The 22,656-nt window shown below is 29.4% G+C and overlaps 1 protein-coding gene across 2 annotated transcripts in view; it reads left to right on the top strand.

Annotated features, from left to right (window-relative positions):
- Positions 1-22,656, top strand: part of LOC113378001 (beta-arrestin-1) — a gene marked incomplete at its 3' end in the record, with an annotated part of 290,018 nt that overhangs the window by 18,819 nt on the left and 248,543 nt on the right. For both annotated transcript variants that reach the window (XM_026618488.1, XM_026618489.1), the window contains 1 exon segment: positions 4,899-4,930.

The following is a 22,656-nucleotide window of genomic DNA, read 5'->3' on the forward strand; positions in this document are numbered from 1 at the left end:
TAAAATTGGGGTTTAGGTTTTTATATTTTCCGTATTCAAAATAATAATATAATTAAATTGAATACAAATAATAGTAAAGACGCATATCATTTTTAATTTAAATCGTAATTACTGGTATAGTGTAAAGCGGGGATTAAAGGTCCTCGGGTAAAATGTTTCATCACCGGTATCTCAAAAACAAGTAAAGTTAAAATTTTTTTCACAACAATATTTGAAAGTAGAGAGAAAAGATGTATAACCAGCCATCACCTTGATCCTTACGACGTCTCTATCGAGAGATAAACGGTAAAGTTTGAAAATAAGTAACAAAAGTATTTTCCTTCGTTGTTAGTTTTTTGATTGTGAGCACTGTTGCTTAGTTCACCAGATCTTAATATAATTTTCAAGTATACGTTAATTGTTTCATAAGAACAGTTTTTTTATAAAACCTCTACAAAAGCTTACACTTAGGTGGGGTAAAAAAGACCAACTGAATCTTTACCCTGGCAAAGGTATGACCAGTTAAAATTAAGTTTAAAAAAACGCGTTTTCAAAAGATAAATTCAATAAATCCAACTCTGCTGATGAACATTTCTGACATAATACCAGATCGAGATTATATATATTGTAGGAACCACCGATGACAACAAAATACCACCGTCGATGCCAAACATATATGTAGGTTCTTTCTGCTGCTAACAAAGCTGTTATTAAACTGTGGAGACTGATCACAATATATTTACTTAAAGTCAAATTGGATCTTTGTGTCCCTCGCCCTACCCTACATATTTTTATATCCTAATATTATAATTTGAATACATGAATTTTAGTAGTTACTTTTTAGACCCTCTGTAGTTTCAGGATATTTTTATTTAAAAAAAATACATGTAATATAAATATATAAAGCGCACATGATTCATTATTATGTCAATAAAAATGAATATCAAATGAACTAGTATCGAAATAAATTGTAACACATAGTTTACAATGAGAAATATAAAATATGACGAAAAAGAAACTTGTGTACATATGCTTATAGCTTTGTTTTGCATTCTCTAAATAGTATTATAAATAAGTTGTATTAAATGATGTAGTATAATTATTATATGCGTAATTTTGTGGTTGATTTGCACTTTAGGCGTTACTCAGCACAGAAGCGAGCATTTAGAGGCCAATTATTTATTAATTTTGCTCTACGTATTATATTAATTTTTATTAAGTTACGTATTATTATTAATAATAGATATTAATGAATTGAAATTGCGAAAAGCATGTGTTACTTTTAAATTTTACAAGAGATTCATCCGCAGTGACTGTCTTAATTTGTCTTTAAGCCATATATATGGTATGAATTATTTCCTAAATGTACAACTGTTGTTCGTATTGTTTGTTACTATATTTCTTGTCCCATCTAAAAAAAAAAAATCAGGAAATCATGCGAATAATTTGCCGTAATAACTCAATTTCTTATGATCACTAATTTTGGAAGTGCCCAAAAGATTGCAACATTTTACTTACGCATATGTAATTTCAACCTCCTAAGCACACTTTAATTTCTCTTCTATTTTAGCAATATATAACTTTTACAAAACAACTGATGTTTATTTGTTTATTTTCTCTTTCTTTGCATGCATAAATTTGCATTTTGTTATGATGTTTTTAAAATGATGTAGATTGTAATCATTGTTTTTCGCGAAACTTGTTTTCGCAGATCTGTATCGTGACTGAAATCATGGCTTTCATGTTTTGTGTTGAGAGTTATTTGATCTTGAAAGAAAATTTTCTGCTGCATAATAGAAGAATGGCGTGAACTTTATATTTTTTAGATTTTACAATTTTATTTTATTTGAAAGAAGGTTAGAAGCAAACAAGTTCTATATTCAGCTTTTATAGACGCATGTTCACAATGTAGAAAAATAAAAATCATAAGGAGAAATTTAAACGAGTTTCAGCCTTCATAGTAGTGCGAGGGCGCGGAATCGATCCCTCGAAAGTTCTATCCTGAAATTGAGAAGCAGTACTATCAAATATCGTCCTAAGCCATTATAATACATTACGATGTTGAAATGCAATGCGAAATCCTTGTCAGCCTATGAAATTTCTTATCTAGAGAAATATGTGTATATAATATATTCATATATTATGTCGATTCATGTGTCAAGCATGAAAGTGCTTATGATTATCTAGATCGATTTTTATGAAATATTTTTTGTGCGATTAGGTTGATTTGAGAGTTGTACGGATTTATAGCTCAATCCGATGCAAATAAAGTTTTATTTCTACTATTTCCTTCGTTTCAAATTTTTATTCAACTCAAGTAGTGAAGTAAACGGAGCGTTTTAGGTCTGAATTTTTTTACTGTGCTCCGAATTGAATGAAATTTTGGAATTAGGTTCATCTTACCCTCAAGTTCAAAAGTGAAAACAATTCGGGTTGCGCCATCACCCCCGGGGGGATGACACCCCTTCTCAATTGTGTAATCACATTCTTCCAAAATAACGTCGGAAATCGATAGAAGAATTAATTATAAGAAAAAAATGTCTTTAATAGTTTTTCAAAAAAACTAATACTTTTCAAGTTACTGGCCACTAAAGATTCATATATTTCTGGCGTTTTTCTTCGTTTTTTTGCAAATATCTCCTAAAATATACATTTTAACGAAAATCGTGTAATGAACAAAATAATGTCAATAAAAATCTTAATAAATCGGTATTACAAAAAGTGTTCTAGAAAAAATATTAAGCAAGATTTGAAAGAGCAAAGTCGTTTTTTATTTCGTTCAAAATTTAATTGTTGTATTTAAAGCCATCTAGTGTCGAGGTTTTACATTTTATGCATTTAGGTGAAATTGGGTTTTATAGTGCTCAACATAAGCTTTAAAATGAGTGCTGATACAAGTTTTTTGCGTGTAAAATGAGTGAGCTATCGTGCAAATAAGAAACATATACGAAGTTTTTTTCTTTTAAATCATGTGGTTTAATGAGCGCCATTTCCATCAGAATTAAAGTAATTCACATTCCATCTAGAATTCACTTCATTATAGACATCTTGATGGATTCTAGCAGATTAATTACTTTAGTACAAACTATTTTCAGAAAACTCACGATTTTATAAAAACTTTTTTTCCGTTATTTTGGAAAAATGTAATTAGGGGTGTCATCCCCCCGCGGAATGATGGCGCAACCCGAATTGTTTTCACTTTTGAACTTGAGGGAAAGATGAACCTAATTCCAAAATTTCATTCAATTCGGAGCACAGTAAAAAAATTCAGAGGTTATACCCTTTTTTCCTCTCCGTTTACTGCACTAAAGGTGTTTTATAGTAGAGCATTTCTTTCGTGCATCTCAAAATTGTCAATACAGATGAAAATGTTTTCAATACACATTTTTTTTTCCACAAAACAACCTCATTGCAGGCTTCATAAAACAGGGGAACTGATTATAATTGTGTCACTTTTTTTGATCAGCCATTATTTTGTTAATTTACCAGCTAGCAAGAACAAAAGTAAATTAATTGGTAATTTGAACAGTACGCAAAATCTAATTGCTGGTAATTAACTACTAATGTTATGAACTATATCGTATCGGTTCTAAAATTGAAAATAATAAATCGGAGTTATATTCCGTGAAAGTTTTTCGTCATCACTATTTATCTTTTAGACTTATTATTATTCTGATCTAAACAAATTTCACATATAGTCATTTAAACAGACCTTACTTCATTATTATATACAAATATGTATATATTATAATTTGGTTTGCGATTTTATTCGCTTTGCAAAACACCTCGTTAAAACGTTATTCGACCAATCAACGATTTTATATTTCAGTTATTAAATATTGGGTACATCAAAAAGCATTTTAATTAAAATGTTGTTTCAATGTATAAATGAAATTATTCAATTATTGCATGCGCAATAAAATAATAGAAACGTTTGTCATTATTGTTGACTTTCCGCAGGGTTTTAAGTTAAGATTTTTACCTGTTTTAAGATTCAGTTTAAAATTTGAAATACGTTATAAAAATATATTATACAGTTCAGACAAGAATTTAATTTTTAGTTTTATAAGAATTTTATTTCAGTTCAAATTCGTATACGTTATTAAGGCAACATAAATTATAAACTATGTATATCTATCAAAATGTATATTTAACACATTTAGTCGAATTATGTATTTATAACTTCTATATAAATTACACATGCATACATTCTAATATTTAAAAATAAACTAAATTTAAGTCTTGGTAAAAATATTGGCAAAAAAATCCAATTCTTTGGACCAGGGTATTATATGCACAAAGGTCCAATTTGACTTTAGTAATTATACTGTCTATACTAAAATGAATTACATCACAACACATAACACGTATCAAACCACTATCAAACTATGTTCAGTAAGACTCCTAATTAATTCCTAATCTTAGAATTTTTTTTACTGTTTTTCTAAATTTTCTTCTGTCTCTTTTTAACCCATATGCTGGATCCTGACGTGCTGGATTTAAGGCGATGGGTGGTTACACATCTGTTGTTTCCCTCTACTTTCAAATATTGTTGTCAAAGCCATTCCTAATTTTACTTGTTTTCAAAATATGGTGCTGGATCTTTATACTCGCAGACCTTTAAGCCCCGCTTTACCATATATCTTAATTAGTGTAATTACTTAATTCACAAAAAAATTTACTCCTCTGTAAATTAGCTCGGCATTAGATTTTTATTTGGACTAGTATATGAAAGCTGAAGACTAATTTTGAATTACTTTTATGGAAATATTGCTTTGTGATTATTATTATACAATTAATTACAATAACAAGATAATATTACAGGACTTTTTTTTAATGCTAATTGTTCTTTACTTTAATACTTTATTATATACTATTTTTTTTCAAAAATATTAATTTAGTATCTTTTTTTGTTACAGATCTTCACTTTGGCGCTATCACAAAAATCAAGGTAACAATTGACAACTATTTTTCTTTGTATATTTTATAGAATCTGTTTATAATAATTCAGTATTTAATTATGCATAAAGTTTTTCCTTTATGTATAAAGTTTTTCCTTGTTTTTTTAAGTGATTAATCATGATTGTATTTATTTGCATAATCATTTAGAGCTTATCTATCATTTGCATAATCATTTAGACTTTAGAGTATCTATTATTTTATCTTACTGATTTTTTTCTTATTTTATCTGTACGATATAATTATCATATTCATTTAAAATTACGATTTTGCGTAAAATTATATCTACTTAAATTAATTGTCTTAAAAAATTATATTAAGTGTTCGCCATCTGGCCAGGTGTTTTAAATGAAGATTGTAAAATGTCTTGTAGTATATATCATTAAGGACAATGTAAAGATGACAGAGCAGTTGTTAAAAGAAAAAATATGAATCGTTTGACAATGAAAACTTCCCTCGAACATTTACTGAGATTATGCTTTTCTTTGGCTGTCTTTGTGTTTTCAGAAGCTTTAGGCAAAAGTAATTTTTTTTTAAGTGATTAATCATGATTGTATTTATTTGCATAATCATTTAGAGCTTATCTATCATTTGCATAATCATTTAGACTTTAGAGTATCTATTATTTTATCTTACTGATTTTTTTCTTATTTTATCTGTACGATATAATTATCATATTCATTTAAAATTACGATTTTGCGTAAAATTATATCTACTTAAATTAATTGTCTTAAAAAATTATATTAAGTGTTCGCCATCTGGCCAGGTGTTTTAAATGAAGATTGTAAAATGTCTTGTAGTATATATCATTAAGGACAATGTAAAGATGACAGAGCAGTTGTTAAAAGAAAAAATATGAATCGTTTGACAATGAAAACTTCCCTCGAACATTTACTGAGATTATGCTTTTCTTTGGCTGTCTTTGTGTTTTCAGAAGCTTTAGGCAAAAGTAATTAAAAATAATTAATTAGATACGAAGGAACGGATGTGAATTATGGTCTGGTGGAAATGAAATTCGCCCAAACGAACTTCCGATGCAATCGCTTGTATTTTATCATGACAAAACGACCAGCCTCCAGATACTTCCGAAAGAATTTTAATATTAACGTTATTGGCATGTCAGTTACATAACTTGGATTAACATTTATATTACATCTTAAAATTGGGAATTTAAATATTTTGATTGAAAATAAATATTGGCGTTATTGATTTTTTCGTTCACTGGATAAACAATACACATGGGTATGAAAATGATACATGATAGAAGTATATGGGTCATTCTTTTACAAATCGCATGGATTTTGGAGTAAATAAAATGTCACATTTTAGATTTGCCTGATTTTTTTATGGATATTATACATAAAATCATTTGACACGTATTTCAGGATTTAGCTGAAAAAAAAAATTTTACGTAAATAATTACGATTTAAATATGAATGATTTGCTCATTTTCTATCGACATCCTCTTCATTAAATTAAATACCTTCAGTTGCGCTGATCAGATTAGTATTTATTTTACTCATATTGAAGTCAACTTCATTATAATAACAACCCCTAAATGTTTACAAAGGTTTTACCTACCTTTTCCCCAACTTGAATCGATTGAGGAAAAAACATATTTTTTCTTTTCATTCTCTGCAACAAAATTCTTTTTACAATTTGTTGGAGACTGCGCTTTCCACGTCGGGGACCTCAAAGACCCTGTACAGATTTGTCACTTTTGAATGTTCATCTTATTGTTTTTTGTTGAAAAAATATTTTATAATTTAATTCTGGGAATAAATAAATATATAGTCAAATAACAATTTATTAGGGGAAAGTGGGACTTAAGGGTCATTTTGTTCTCACTTTCCCTAATATTTTACACACATATATGAAACTATTTAGGAATGATTTTTTTATTTTGTCTAAATGATTCCTACTTCTATTTGTGTATCATGACATGTTCAGTGTATGAAATATTGAAGTTAGATCGGAAATCTGAAAATACAATTGATCATAATTAATAAATATATTTTCTTTCATAAACATAATAAATTCTCATAATAAATAATGGAGACAAATTTTTGTATTAGACTTAGACAATAACTTTTTTTGTATTTGTTTATTATTTTTTTTTATTATTCACGGATTTCTCGAAAATCGGCGCCCAGTTCTATGGCTTCAGTAAAAAGCAATTTAATACAAACTCGAGACATTTAGCTTCGATTGTACAAATTCGAGATATTTGTGCCACCTAAAGCAATGATATTGGAAAAAAAAACTAATTACGACATCCGCAATACACACTTTATGTTTATATTATAATATGAATTTTTTTCTGAAAAATGCATATCATTGCTTTATATTGTTAGAGAACAATTACCTATAGAAAAATTAACGATAAAAATTGTTCCATATCATTATTCTTTTGCTTCGTGCACGATTTTGTAGGGTCATACATCAATTATCAATGAAAATGCAACAGGTATTAACTTTACTTTTATATTATTATTTATATCTTCAAAAGGCTTGTACTGCCTGATTTTGTACGATATTTTTTGAGTAAAAAGCTACTTTCCAAAAAAAATCAATTTTACATATAATATAATATGTTTAATAATTTAATGTTACATATAATATGTTTTCAAATAAATTTTTACTGGAAGCTTTGTTCTATCCAAAAATTGATTAGCACATAAAGTCCGACCGTCAGATTTTCAAAAGCAATAAAATTAGAGATGATTTTCCAATTCAAAGTTCAAGACGGGTTATTTGACCCGCCTTTGGTATAATTAGTGTTATTTTTAATTTAATTTAATTAATTTCAAACTAAATTGAATTTCTTCATTTCATGATAGATAAGATACTATCAATGCTAGCATTATATGAATGTTTTTGGCATATATTCCTTCTTTTCTAATTTATAATAGATTTTATACATATCCGAATATAAAACGTAGTATGTGAATAGACTTTCACAAATATCTTTCGGATTTTATCTATTTGGATATATTAGTTCTCGTCTATAAAAATTGCTGATTCCATCTTAAATTTATAAACAATTCCGAGTTAATTAGAATTTGTATAATGTGATAGCATGGAAAATGTCGATAAACAATAAAAATGCGGAAACATATTTTCCAAGTTCTGATGCAGATTAAGAATTTGTGCTGCTGCGACCAAAATATTTATCTGCTATTAACCCACAAAGTTTGGCATCGCAATATATCCGAATTGTGGTTAACCCACAACTTTGCATATTAGGTTTAACGCCATTATACTCGTACATCAAATGTGTGGATATAACCGGTCATCCATCATGTAAATGTTCAACTTTCTCCATTAAAAAAAGTTATTTAGGGTTAAAATACTCAAATAAAATATTGCATTTTCGTTTAAGTTCAGTTTGAAATGTTTTTGCATTTATAATTGCAAAGCTTCGTTAAAATGAGTGTTCATTATATGGTGTGAAATAATTTAGAGGATTTAATCGAAATAATATATTATGCACCAATTTAATGTTGTAATTAGGCTTGCAAAATAGAATTTTGTATTATTTCAGAAATTGAACAGCCTATATAAGAATATTTTTCAAGAATGCTGTAATTTGATTTTTTCCATAATCCATTTATTAACATTTATATTCACTTTCATTGCAGTAAGATTTGTTCATATTTTACTCTGCTTTTTTGACAAAATTAACATAGGAAGACTGGGTACGTTTTTGCTATTTTTTTTCAGCAATCAGTCTACATAGAAATGCTGAAATACTGTTTTTAAATATGATTGATGTAATGTAATGATTGTATTTAATTGCAAGCAAGACTTAAATTATTGTAATGATCAATTTGCATTATTTGCATTAAATTTGACGTCAAAATATTTTTTTTATTTCTTTTTTTTTTTAATAACGATCAGATTAGTTATATTTCATGAGTTATTTTCATTATTAGCAACGAAATATAATTATAGATAGTAGTTATCCTAGTGGGTGTGTAGTCCATTCTGGTGTATGGAGCAGAATATATTTTCTTAATGTTTAAAACTTTGATGTTTGACAATTACCCGGAAATCTATGCTGCTACTATAATGTTATTGTACATTTGAATTCAGAGAACATTCTATTCGTATGTGATATGTGTGCTAACTGGCCGCTGACATATTGCTCTGTACGGGATGTTTCTATCATTTTGTTGCCATGTGGTGATAGTTTTACCTGTGGTTAAATTTATTTTCTATCCATTGATGTATAATATACATGCTGAACAGTTATAATAAATTATTTATTGAAAGTACTGACAAATGACCATTGAAATTGTCTTTTGTCCTAAATGTATGGTATCTTTGTCTGGATGCACTGTAGTTTAGGTGGCGATCTACTGAAAAAAATTCAATAGAAATTCAATTTCTGTATTATTTCTGTTATTGTATTAAGAACTTGGTTGTTATATTTATTCTATCTAACATTGTTTAATCCCGTCATAGTTCATATTCTATCTAACATTGTTTAATCCCGTCATAGTTCATATTCGTTGTTCAGGATTTCAAGTGTGACGTCTTAAATTAATGTTTGCTCGTCAGTCAGTCACCTCTCTTTCAAAAATAGTATTCAAAGAGAATATTATATGTAATTGCAACACACATGTAATAAGAAAAATAACGTTTTATATGTTAAGGTTATATCCCTTGCGATTGCCGAATTAGTTAATCAAAAGAAAAGTAGGCGTATGTTGTTGCATTCAGCCATTTTTTTTATTATAATATAATATCTGATTTTTCTAGTATGTATATTATATAATGAGTTGCATCAAATTTTGTGTGATAATTTGAATTATGTGTTCTAAAACTTGAAATTTAAAATGTGGTGTAAGATGAGTGTGCTTTAAATAAAAAATGGTACTGAGCAAACTCTTCTAAGATGGCCGAGAATATGCCGACGATGCAATTGGCTCTATCGAAGCTACGAAGAAGAAAATTGTTTTCGAATATTAACATATTTAAATAAAATTACCATGCGAAAACTTGCTAAGGATGTGTTCGCACGCCAGTCGGCTCATAAATGACATGTGACTTTTCATATTGTGGTAATAAAATGGCCTGTCAACAAAGTTTGTTTCGAAACTTCTATTTTGTATAATTTTGTATGCATAGAATATATATGTATTTTGTTTTAGTTTTTTTTTAAATTGGTATACTATCATACTTTTGTGAATAAATGATACTTGCAAGTATTGAAATTATTTATCTATTAACAATTGTATCTATCCCCCGTTTTACACGGTACTCGTTTTACACATTTTCGATCTGACACGGTTTTTGAAAATATTTTTTTTAACGAAATTGATTAATATTGCATTTGCATGAACTTATAAACACTAAATTATAATTTGTTTATATCTACAAAAATATGTTCATTGTTTTTTGTAAATTACTGTCGCAGTATTAATGTATGTTACAGTTGCGAATTTTTATTATTAGTTATTACTAAACAATAGAGCGTTTTTGGTCTGATTTTTTTTTACTGTGCTCTAATTTCCATGAAATTTTGGAATTAGGTTCATCTTACCCTAAAGTTCTAAATTGAAAACAATTTATTTGAAAATAAATTAATATTCTTATAATTTATTAAATGTGTTTGATATTGAATGTAATAATATTTATTTTTTGTTCAATATGTTTAATATTCATCATATTAAAAACTGACAAAAAAGGCTTTTTTCTAGTGATTTTCTTTTAACATGTTTTTTTCATATAAGAATGATATTTTCGAGTTACGCAGATTTTAACTTTCCGTAGGGTATGTTACAGTAATCGCAAAAAATCGAAAATGGAAATTTTTATATATTTTTACGTTTCAAAGGTTTCTGAACATTTTGTCATACCTTACAAATAATTGATGTATGTGTGTATGTTTGTGTGTTCGGATACAATTTTTCGTCGACGATTTCATGAACACGAATCAACCGATTTGAATGATTTAAAAAAGCATTCGATTCCTATATTGATAAGGGTACGTGCTGATTAGTTTTTGGCAGAGGCAGATCTAGCCGTTTCGAAGATACGGGGTAAAAAGTGGTATTTTAGTTTTTGAGAGAACGGAGCGTCTGATTTGAATGATTCAGAAAACGGAGATCTAATAAAAAAAAGTAAAAAATAATGACATTTGGCGGTCAAAAATGATCATTAGACATATGCACTTAATATTATCAGATATTTTATAGAGATTATAATAATAAGTACACATTTTGTGTACATTTATGTTGGTTCTGTACCAATGTTCACACGTTAGACTAACAAAATATACAGATTTTTTTTTCAAAAGTCAATTTTTTTCAAAAATTTTAAAATTTTCAAAAATCTGATTTCTTCCAAGCTTTTAAAAAAAAAAAATGTTTCGGTACAGGATGTTCCAGCAATTGGCACCACTAGTTCATGGAACTTTTCTGTAAAAAAAATTAATGCTCCGAAAAATAATAAAACTATCTATGATCATGAAGATCGCTCGTTAATTATTTCAGATATCTAAAATTAAAAAATCAATTTATTGCAGTGGAAAGATTATAAAAAGTAGTCAAATATAGAAATATCTCGAAACGCATGATGTGAAATAACACGAATCGACGTCGAGATCGTCTCGTCCCTTGCGATGTGTCTGCGCCAGCCAGCAAGATCATAAAGCGGACTGTGTGCTCGGATTCTTGAACGGTGACTAACGTAAGCCGCGGGCCCGTCTATCGAATCGGCATAGCATTTCCGCACCGAATGATGTCATTAGATACTCTCCTTCGTAGGTCGCGGAATTTCAAAAATTCTCGCTATTCGCATCTTGTCATCACTTTGGTTTGATATTAAAAGCCGCATATCTTCTCAATGGAATTAGCTTTTCTCATATTAGCCAGATGAAGCACGTGGCAAACGAACGAAAATACAGCCTATTATTATATATTTTGAAAAGTACAAGTTTACATTTAACAAGTATTTGTGTAAGTATTATATAAAACAAGCTGTAAGTGGAATTCTGTCTTAAGGCAATTAAGGCATCGTGCCTTGAGGCAAATTGCTGGAACTTTCCGTACCGTAACGAGATGATCGAGGAATATTAAATATTTTAAAATAGATTATTATAAATATTGTAACATTGTCTAATATTTATAAAAATTACATAAACTGAATTGGAAAGTTGAAATTATTTGTTTAAGGTATATTAGAACAGAATTAAAATAGAAATCTGAATTATTTTCGATATGAAAAAAAAAATAAAAAAAATAAAACTTGAAAAAAAAATTGTTTAAAAAAAAATTTTTTGAAAAAAAAAATTTTTGAAACATTTTTTTTTCCAAAATCAATTATTTTGTTAAAACATGCAGAAGGTTCTTTGAATCATTCAAATCGGACGCTTAGTTCCCTCAAAAACTACCATTTTTGCACATTTAGCTCTGTATCTCCAAAACCGCTCGACCTGCCTTTGCCATAAACTAATCACCGCTTCTCCCCGTCATTACAAATTGAATGTTTTTTTGGATCATTCAAATCGGATGCTCCGTTCTCTCAGAAACTCAATTTTTATTTTCTGCACTCTTTGCTCTTTATCTCCGTAACTGCTGGACATGCCTTTGCCAAAAACTAATCAGCACATCTCCCTACCGATAGGAATCGAATGTTTTGTGAACCATTCAAATCGGTTGATCCGTGCGCCCGAAAACGTGGACGAAAAATTGTATCCATACATACATACACACACACACACATCAATTTTTTCTGAAGTATGCCAAAATGTTCAGAAACCTTCAAAACGTCGAGAAATGTAAAAATTTTCGATTTCGATTTTTGGACGATTACAATAACTTACCCTACGGGAAGTTAATTAGTGGTGTATGGCATTGTGCCTTAAAGCTTTTCGTTCCAAAAATTGAAATTTCTAAAAAATATTTTAAATTTTGACAAAAATTGATTTTTGGGAATTTTGAGATTTTTGGAGAAAAATTGACAAAATCTGTACTTATTATTAAAATTTCTATAAAATATCTATTGAAATGAATAAATCATTCAAATCGGACGCTCCGCTCTTTCAAAAACCAAACTACCATTTTTTGGCACTTTTTGTCCCGTATCATCGAAACGACAGGGCCAAAAATTAATGAGCACGTCTTCCCGTCAATAGGAATCGAATGTTTTTTTGAATAATTCAAATCAGTTTATCCGGTCGACAAAAAATTGTAACCGCACACAAATACGCATACACTTATATCCATTTCTTCTATGATTTGGTAAATTGTTCAGAATACTTTGAAACGTAAAGATATATAAAAAAAATCATTTTAGATTTTTTTGCTATTATATATAGTAGTGAATAATACATACCTTATTAAATGTGATTTTAAAAACATTTATTACTTATTACTATTATTTTATATACTGCGCATATTTTAGTATTACAATTTATATTTTTAACTTCCCGTAGGGCAAGTTATAGTAATCGCAAAAAAATCGAAAATGAAAATTTTTATATATCTTTACGTTTCAAAACCTTCTGAACATTTTGGCATACCTTAGAAAAAATGGATGTATGAGCGGATACAAATTTTCGTCTACGATTTCGGGAACACGGATCAACCGATTTGAATAATTCAAAAAACATTTGATTCGTATTGATAAGGAGACGTGCTGTATAGTTTTTGGCGAAGGCGAAAGGTATTCCGAAGATACGGGGCAAAAAGTGCCGAAAACGGTAACTCAGTTTTTAAGGGAACGGAACGTCCGATTTGAATAATTCAGAAAACATTTTATTTTTATTGACTAAATGAAGAACTGTTCAAATTTTTGGAAAGGCAGGTGCAACGACTTTGGAGATATGGAGGAAAAAATAAAAAAATGAGCCATTTGGCGGTCAAAAATGAACATTAGACATATGCACATCAAATTATCAGATATCTTATAGAGATTTTAACAATAAGTATAATTTTTTTTTACATTTCTATGGGTTCCGTACCAATACTTATGCTTTAGACGGCGGCGCGGCACTTTGCGCGCTTTGACATTTCGTCTCTATGCAGTTCAAACAGTACGATTGCTTTGAAAAAAAGTTCAGAATTTCCAAAATATGTCAATATAAAGAAAACATTTTTCTTTTAAAAAAATGTTGTTCTCAAAAAAAAATTCTTTTTAAAAAAAAGTAATTTTTTGTCAACTTTATAGTTTCTCAAAAATCTAATTTTTTCGAAATAATTTTTTTTCAGAAATGTTAATTGTTTTAAAAAAATAATAATTTTTGGTACGGGAAGTTCTAGCAATTTGCCTTAAGGCACGATGCCTTAATTGCCTTAAGACAGAATTCCACTTACAGCTAGTTTACAGTCATAATCTCATCGCACAGTTTTTGCTTTCATAATAAATTAATCACAGAATGAAAAATAATTCTGAAACTTACTATTTTTATGCCCTTCAGACAACAGTGTGATTGCAATAAATATTGAAATTTGCATATATTGATTATGTTATCTCACGAAGAATGTTTCTAAAAATTTGCTACATAAGCGTTCTCATCACAATCTGCGTGGGTTTCTTCCTAATCAGTGTCGGTGTCATTTGAAAGTGATATCACCAAGTTCCTAAGATTGTTTTACGGGGAAGTATCTCGTGGACAAAACTGACATCCAATGCCAAACAATTTAAATTTCTCCTGGCTTAGTGCGAATTAATCAGATTATTTATCAATACTACTTGATGATCCTAAAATAAAGTAACGATGAATCATTCGGTCGTAACGTATACTTGATGTAGGATAGAAGAGTGCTTAAAAGTTCGCGGGCAAAAAGGTTCACCACCGATATCTCAAAAACAAGTAAAGTTTGGATTTTTTAACAATATTAGAAAGTAAAGGGACAAAGGTTTATAAAAAGACATCTTATATTATATTCTGTATTGGTTGAGTATTGCAGCTGTTATTTCGTATTTTTTTAGAATTAAATATAAGATACTGGATCTGTTTGCCTGCAATGTTACCTTGCCTATAGGGTAAAAAGGGGCAGATGGCAAATTTTAGCAAATTAGTAAAAAAAACACATTTCTGAATATAGTGTGGTAGTTTATACATGTTATGTGTTGTGACTTTGTATCGATCACTAAATTGTTTAGGAATACAAGCCAGAATAAAATACATACAAGTCAAAAACAGAATTTAATTAGAGTAGTCAAAACATAATAAAAGTTGGAAGGTAAAAATCAAAATCAATTTGTTAAATATAACTATTATAATTGAATATTTTATATTTTGTAATTTCTATTAATCCATTCTACTTTTCAGCGATATTTAATATATGCCAGAGGTCAGATAATTTGTGAATCAATATCATATATTTTAATTTATTGTGATAACGAAAATAGATTGGAAATTAAATAAACCCAGGTGCAGAGGCTATTTAGCTCTAACATTTGTTTTAATTTGTGACATTTGCAAGTCTATTTTTGGCTTTATTTCACGGTTCTAGTAGCTACACTGAATTAACTTTCATATCCCTGAAATACAATTATTTTTTAATCAAGGCATGTTTAGGCGTTGTTGCTATATACTTTCAAAAAATCAGGGATAAAGTAGGCTCAGAGGATTTTTATGCACATTCGAATATATGTATTAAAATTGAAAATTGACATATAAAAGCGTATATGGTTTTATCTTTTTTTTCTTAACCTAAAAAAATTGAAATATATAGATTCTCAGTTTTCTGCATAGTATTTGCTTCATGTGTTACTATTGTATCTTGAATTTCAATATGTTTATTTTGTTCAATATATATATATATATATATATATATATTAAGACGCAATAAACTACTAGTTTCATAATTTTGAAACACGAATTGATTTTCGCTATCGGCGTAATTGTGCTAATTATTATTTCACTATACAAACAATTGAAGCGTACAGGTTGAAAATTTGTTGCTACCGCTAACGAATTATATTTTGTAATATAATAGTGTTTAGAAAACTTTACAGTTTATAACTTTATTTTCCTTCCTAAATTAATTTTTATTACATTTTTTATACAAACATAGTTGTACGATACGAACTATGACTTAGTTTAAATAATTTATAATAGTTTTAATAATTAATTATTCAAAATAATATAGATAGCCGCAAATCGGAATAAATGGTTCCAGCAAAATATAGCCACGTGCTACATTTCTATGGAATTTCACCTTTTTATAAGATGTTGGTAACTATTTCGTTGATTTCTGTAAGTCTGAATTATTTGACCCCAAAATTTGTTTTGTTGAAATATAAAACACTACAATTACTCATGATTGTTAAATATTAAACTAATATTATTAAAAAATAAATTAAAATGTAATATGCACACGAAAATGGTACTGATGTTTGAAATTATCCTATGAATTTAAAATGTAGATATTGGGTCTCAAACACCAAAAACAATTCATGAAAATCCATTGACAAGACAAATTTAGGCTGGATATTTTCTGTATAATTTTCAATTACAATTCATTTATGTTTCAAGATCTTCTTATGTTGTAGATTAGATGGTAATTAGATAGACATACGGACGACGAAATAATGTTCAGTAAAATAAAGTTTATCGCCGAATCATAAAATGAGTGATTTAATAGATATTACACACTTGCTCTAGTTCTTATTATTTTATTTTATAACATGTGACCGACAAGTTTTTGTTGAAACCAATGCGATATACTAAATAAAGGCAATTGGTAAATAAAGATTTGGTATTTAGCACCGTAGTGTACTATAAGCAATATTATAGATTGCCAAATTACTAAAATTGCTATCTTAATAGATACGATAATTTAATAACATAGTCATGTCAATATAATATAAAAAGATCAGTACAAACAGAATGATTAAAATATGTTTTGGGTAGTAACATATAACAAGTCTCTAGAAAATTTAATATCACTGTTTTAGAGTAGAGCGTGCTTTATAGATCGGCGGGTAAAAAGGTTCACCTTCATTATCTCGAAAACAAGAAAAGTATAGAAATTTTTATTATTAGTGTTACTAATTTAAAATAGCAGGCAAAAGATGTATAAAAAGCCATCATCGTAATTGTTACGACGTCGCTATCAGAAGATAAATGTAAAAATATCAATATTCATACCAAAAGTATTTTTTTCGTTAGTAGGTTTTTTGGTTTTCAGCTTTTGAATTTAGTTTATGGTACCTGAATATTAGTTTTAAGTATAGGGAAGCTAGAGGCTACATGTAACGGGCGTAACTAGTGACAGACATTTTAAAAGATATTAAAATAGTTTTTTTTTTTGCTTCGATTGGCTATGTAAACCATCCTGCATAGCCGACTCCCGCAGGCCGATGCATTACGGAATTACGGAAGAATTACTTAGAAACAAGTCAATTTTCTTAGAATAAAAAATTATCAGAGGTATTGTCACTTTTTTGTTGTTACTACTTGCCTTGGTAGACGTTACAATTAGCCTCAACCAGGGGTTGTAACAATACACATTTTTCTAGAAAATGATTAATTGTGAAATAATGAACAACATTTGTAGAATTATTTTTAATTAAGCAACTAAGCAACTTTATTTCGTAGAATAATAATCAGTAGAAAATGTAAACTAGTTGGTTTGGTATTTAGCCTTGAGGCAAATTACATGAACTTCCCGATATGTGTAAATAATCGACTTGATCAAAAAAATGTGTAAATAATATACTTCATCAATCCTACTTTTAAAAAAACGATAATAATTTTAGCAAAGTTTGACGAATTTTTAAAATTAAACTACTTGTTGTAAGGCCGTAATATTACAGTAAGTTCTATAACACCATGATGTATATCGCCAAAAAAAGTTCCATGAAAGAAGGATTAAATTTTTTTTTTCAACAGTTAATTACAAGAAAACGGCTCGGTAGATTTTCACCTAAAATTAATCAGTATCATTCCCAAATGATATCTTTCGAACAGTTTTTGATTTTTCAAAATCGGTTCGGTAGGATGAGCTTAAATGTGGACGAAAATTTAACACTTTTTTTCAACAGTTAATTACAAGAAAACGGCTCGGTAGATTTTCACATAAAATTAATCAGCATCATTCCCAACTAATATCTTTCGAACAGTTTTTGATTTTTCAAAATCGGTTCGGTAGGATGAGCTTAAATGTGGACGAAAATTTAACACTTTTTTTCAACAGTTAATTACAAGAAAACGGCTCGGTAGATTTTCACCTAAAATTAATCAGTATCATTCCCAAATGATATCTTTCGAACAGTTTTTGATTTTTCAAAATCGGTTCGGTAGGATGAGCTTAAATGTGGACGAAAATTTAACACTTTTTTTCAACAGTTAATTACAAGAAAACGGCTCGGTAGATTTTCACCTAAAATTAATCAGTATCATTCCCAAATGATATCTTTCGAACAGTTTTTGATTTTTCAAAATCGGTTCGGTAGGATGAGCTTAAATGTGGACGAAAAGTTTTTTCGAATTACAAAGAAACGGCTTGACAGATCGTTGCACAAAACTGACAAACGATAGTCCTCACCGAAATACATCAAATGGCTTTTAAATTTCTAAAATCGGTTCAGGCGTTTTTGAGAAAACGTCGATCAAAAGTCTAATTTTGACAAATGCCAAAAAGACCATACTGATTTTTGCAAACTTTGACTAATTTTTAAAGCTGAACCTGTTGTCGTAGGGCCGTAATATTTTAGTATGACCTAGAAAACTATGGTATCTTTCGTCAAAAAAATAATCATAAAAATCGTCAAATTTTTTTTTTTAAAAACTTTATTACAAGAAAACGGCCCGGCCGATCTTAACCAAAAACTAATCAGCACGATTCCCAACCAATATCTATCGAACGGTTTTTGAATTTTCAGAATCGATTCAGAATTGCGGGCTAAAACGTGGACGAAAAATTTTTCACTTTTCTGCAATTTACAAAGAAACGGCTTGGCCGATCGCCGCACAAAACTCAGAGACGATTGTCCTCATCGAGATACATCAAATGGCTTTTAAATTTTTGAAATCGGTCCAACCGTTTTGGAGAAAACGTCGATTTACGGCAAAAAATCTGTTCACACACACACACACACACACATACACACACACACACACACACACACACACACACACACACACATACTTTTTCCAAATTTGGTCTCATTCGATTCAGAATGGCTCGAAACGTCGAGAAAACATAAAATTAGCGATTCGGATTTTTTGATGAAAACATAAACTTCTCCTTCGGGAAGTTAATAAAAAAGTAAATTAAGTTAAAACAATACAATTTTACAAGGTATAAATAAAATTAATTTTTATTCGACCTCAGCTGGTAAATATTCCTTTTGACATACCAGAGCAAGGTTATATACAATTAATTTTTTGTAGAAAATGTTTCCATATAATTTTGTATTTGACATTGGTTGAATTTAGCTATTATTACGTAAAATCCTAATGAAATTTAAAATTACACATTGAATCTGTTTGCCACCTAACTGTTCCATTTTACCCCGCCTATGGGTAAAAAAGAACCAGGTGACAAATTTTTGAAAAAAAAAAATTACAAATGAATTAGCTGAAGGTTTTACTGATCCTAGTCAGATAGTGGTTTAATTGGTACATGTTATATGCTGTCATGTAGCTTATATAGTTTAGACAGTGTAATAAATGGTAGTGAAATTGGATTTTTGTGTGCCGCCCTACTTCACCCTTCATTCGAGGCTTTTACTTGCATCTTGCCGAAAATATTTTATCTAGAGATAATTATCGATAAATCTAATATATTTTAAAGCTTCTGTTAAAAAACACCGCCTTGCATACAAAATGCGTATTGTGTGACAAATATATCATGTTCTGCGGCGCACATTCGCTTTCGTTCTACCACTATGCAGTCGGCAATTAGATGATTGTGTGTCATTAAAGCGCCACTCCCGCCGCTCCGAGAAATGAGTAAATGACTCATCCGTGACGATGGTTGCCCGCTGGCCCAGTCCACGGAACGCGTAATACTCTTTAAAATTCTAGGAAAATATGTGTACAATTCCGTGGAGGATGGACGCGTCAATACGTAGTAACAACTATGGAAAATGAATAATTTATTTTGTTATTAATGAATTAAATATTTACGTTATTTATAGTTACAGCAACAACATCAAAACATAACTGCAGACAGATTAATTTATATTTACCATTTTCTAAAATAAAACTTTCAAGAATAATGGTATCTTAGGAACGTACCGCATTAGGTGCTGTATAAAACTGAAATCTACTTTGAGTATTATTATGCAGCTTGATACCAAATTTTCACTTGAAATCATAGATTTCAAATATAATTTCAAGTGAAAATGGCCTTTCGTGGGCATACCTGTAGTAGCAACATGCCAATTGAAAGTAAAGTCATCACTATTACAACAATTGTAATAATAAGAATTCAGCACATAGAGATGAGACAACTGTTTGGGTTGCCATCTATAATAAAACAAACGTAGTTTGTAAGAGATTCATCACAACAGCTCATAGAACCCATAAGTTCTGATCGCTGTTCAAATAAATTGAAAAAAAAAGAGTATTATTATAATCCTCAATAGGGGGGGAGACTGAGTACGTTTGTGCCAGGGTACGGTAGTGACCGTCGTCATAACAACTAAAACTATACTGATTGAGAGATTGGGTTCGAAGAGAGAAAGATGAAGTATGATTGTTCGAACAAGTTTCCATTATTGCTTTCATAACACTGTATATAACCATGATCTAATATTTTATCAGAAACGTTCATCAGCGGAATTGTAATAACTATTCACACTTAATTTTTTTTAACAAAATTTACATTTTTATTTTCTATGTTTTATTGTATACATCTTTGCTAGGGTAGGGGTTAAGTTGGTCCTTTTTCCCACCCACATTGGCGCTTTTATAGAGGTTATATAAAAAAAAAAAACTTTTTAATATAACTTTCATTGGGATAATTGTAATAACTATTTACTCTTGTAAAATTGCTTTTTTTTAACTGAATTTACATTTTTATTTACTATTTTTCATTGTGAACACCTTTGCCAGGGTAAAGGTTTAGTTGGTTCTTTTTACCCTACTCACATGTAAGCTTTTATAGAGGTTATATAACAAAAACTGTTAAATATAACTTTAAATTAACAAAACATTTTATAAAACAATTTAATAGCATGTACTTAAAAATATATATTAAGGCAGCAATTTTCAGCCTTTTTCACATGATTTACATAAATCATACGTCAGTAATGATGCTTACATACAGTATACTAAAACGTAATAGCATGTGTCTTAAGGCATATTGCTGAAACTTGCTGTACCGGAAATTTAAATTTTTAAAAAAAACTTTAAAATTTTTGCAAAACTTTGAGAAATTAGATTTTTGAGGATTTTGAAATATTTGAAAAACGACTTTTTTGAAAAATTTGAATTGTTTTTTATATTTAATTTTTTTTTTTTGAATAGTTTGAACTTTTTTTTAAAGCAATCGCACAGCATAGCTGTTTTAGAATAGAAATATCGAAGCGCGTAAGCGCCGCGTCGTAGTCGGACGTGTAACATTGGTACGGAACCAATAAATATATACACAAAATTTGTACTTACTATTATAATCTCTATAAAATACTTGACGATATGATGTGCATATGTCTAATGATCATTAGATATCGTTTACATTTTTTATTGGCGCTGGAAACGCGGGACCAGAAATTTCACCAGTTGTTCATTTCGTCAATACAAGTAAATTGATGAGCCGATTCCGCCGTGAAACAGACCATTGCTATGGGAAGGCTATGTTATGTAGAACTTTCCATACAAAATCGTTCTAAATATTGGCAAAAGCCATGTGGTTGCTGTGCAGTAAGGCGTTTTTCTCATGTTGTCTAATGAAAAACATAATCTAGAAACCGCACAAATGTCAAAAAGATAACAGGCTCTTTCTGACCCAGCTTCATAACATACATGTGACGTTTCAGTTTACGTGTAAAACGCCTGAATGCACAGTATATACATTTTGACGTATAATTCAGTATCATAATATATGCAAGTTGAAGCATAACATCGGTCTGTTGTGCGGCATTATCGGTTCCTGAGTTACTAATATGAAGTACATATTAAGTTAAGATTATTTCTTTGTTATGATTTAGAACCACTTCAAGTTCGACACCCGGCTGCTTTCGAATATTAGAACTAGGTGTCTCGTTGCATTTACTCCGAGTGCAAAGTTTCGGCTTTGTTAATAAGTAATCAGGATAAGGAAAGCGTCACCGATTGTTCCCACTCATATTTGACATCTCGCCTTCAGGCGTTTGTGTCGGGGTTTACGAACATCAAACTGGATGGCTTGGTATATCGATACTACTGCGAAGGATCAATATAACGTAGTTATTACTCTGTAAATTTGGCAGTATGCTATACTAATAATAATCCGCAGCATTGTTATTGAGCAGTATTATTATATATCAGAATATGGTGTATTTGTCGTTATAGATAACAAGGTCTTAGTTTATAGGTATCACATAGTTCCTAAATTATCTCATTTATATTATTACAATTCTGGTACCGATCAGCATATATAAAGCAGAAGGCGTTTTAGTAAAAAATTTGACCAAAAGTCGCTTATTACAACTAAGATAAAAAATTTTGGTTTGGTGACAGGAACTATTAACAGTGTGAAATGCTCGTCATGTGATTACGGCAACTTCAATAATTGTGATTTTTAATAATAATTGAGGATCGATTTTTAA

The sequence above is a fragment of the Ctenocephalides felis genome, unplaced genomic scaffold, assembly GCF_003426905.1.
Source record: "Ctenocephalides felis isolate EL2017-DRISC unplaced genomic scaffold, ASM342690v1 CF-g0.4_SCAFFOLD_01886, whole genome shotgun sequence".
NCBI classification, from domain to species: Eukaryota; Metazoa; Arthropoda; class Insecta; order Siphonaptera; family Pulicidae; genus Ctenocephalides; species Ctenocephalides felis.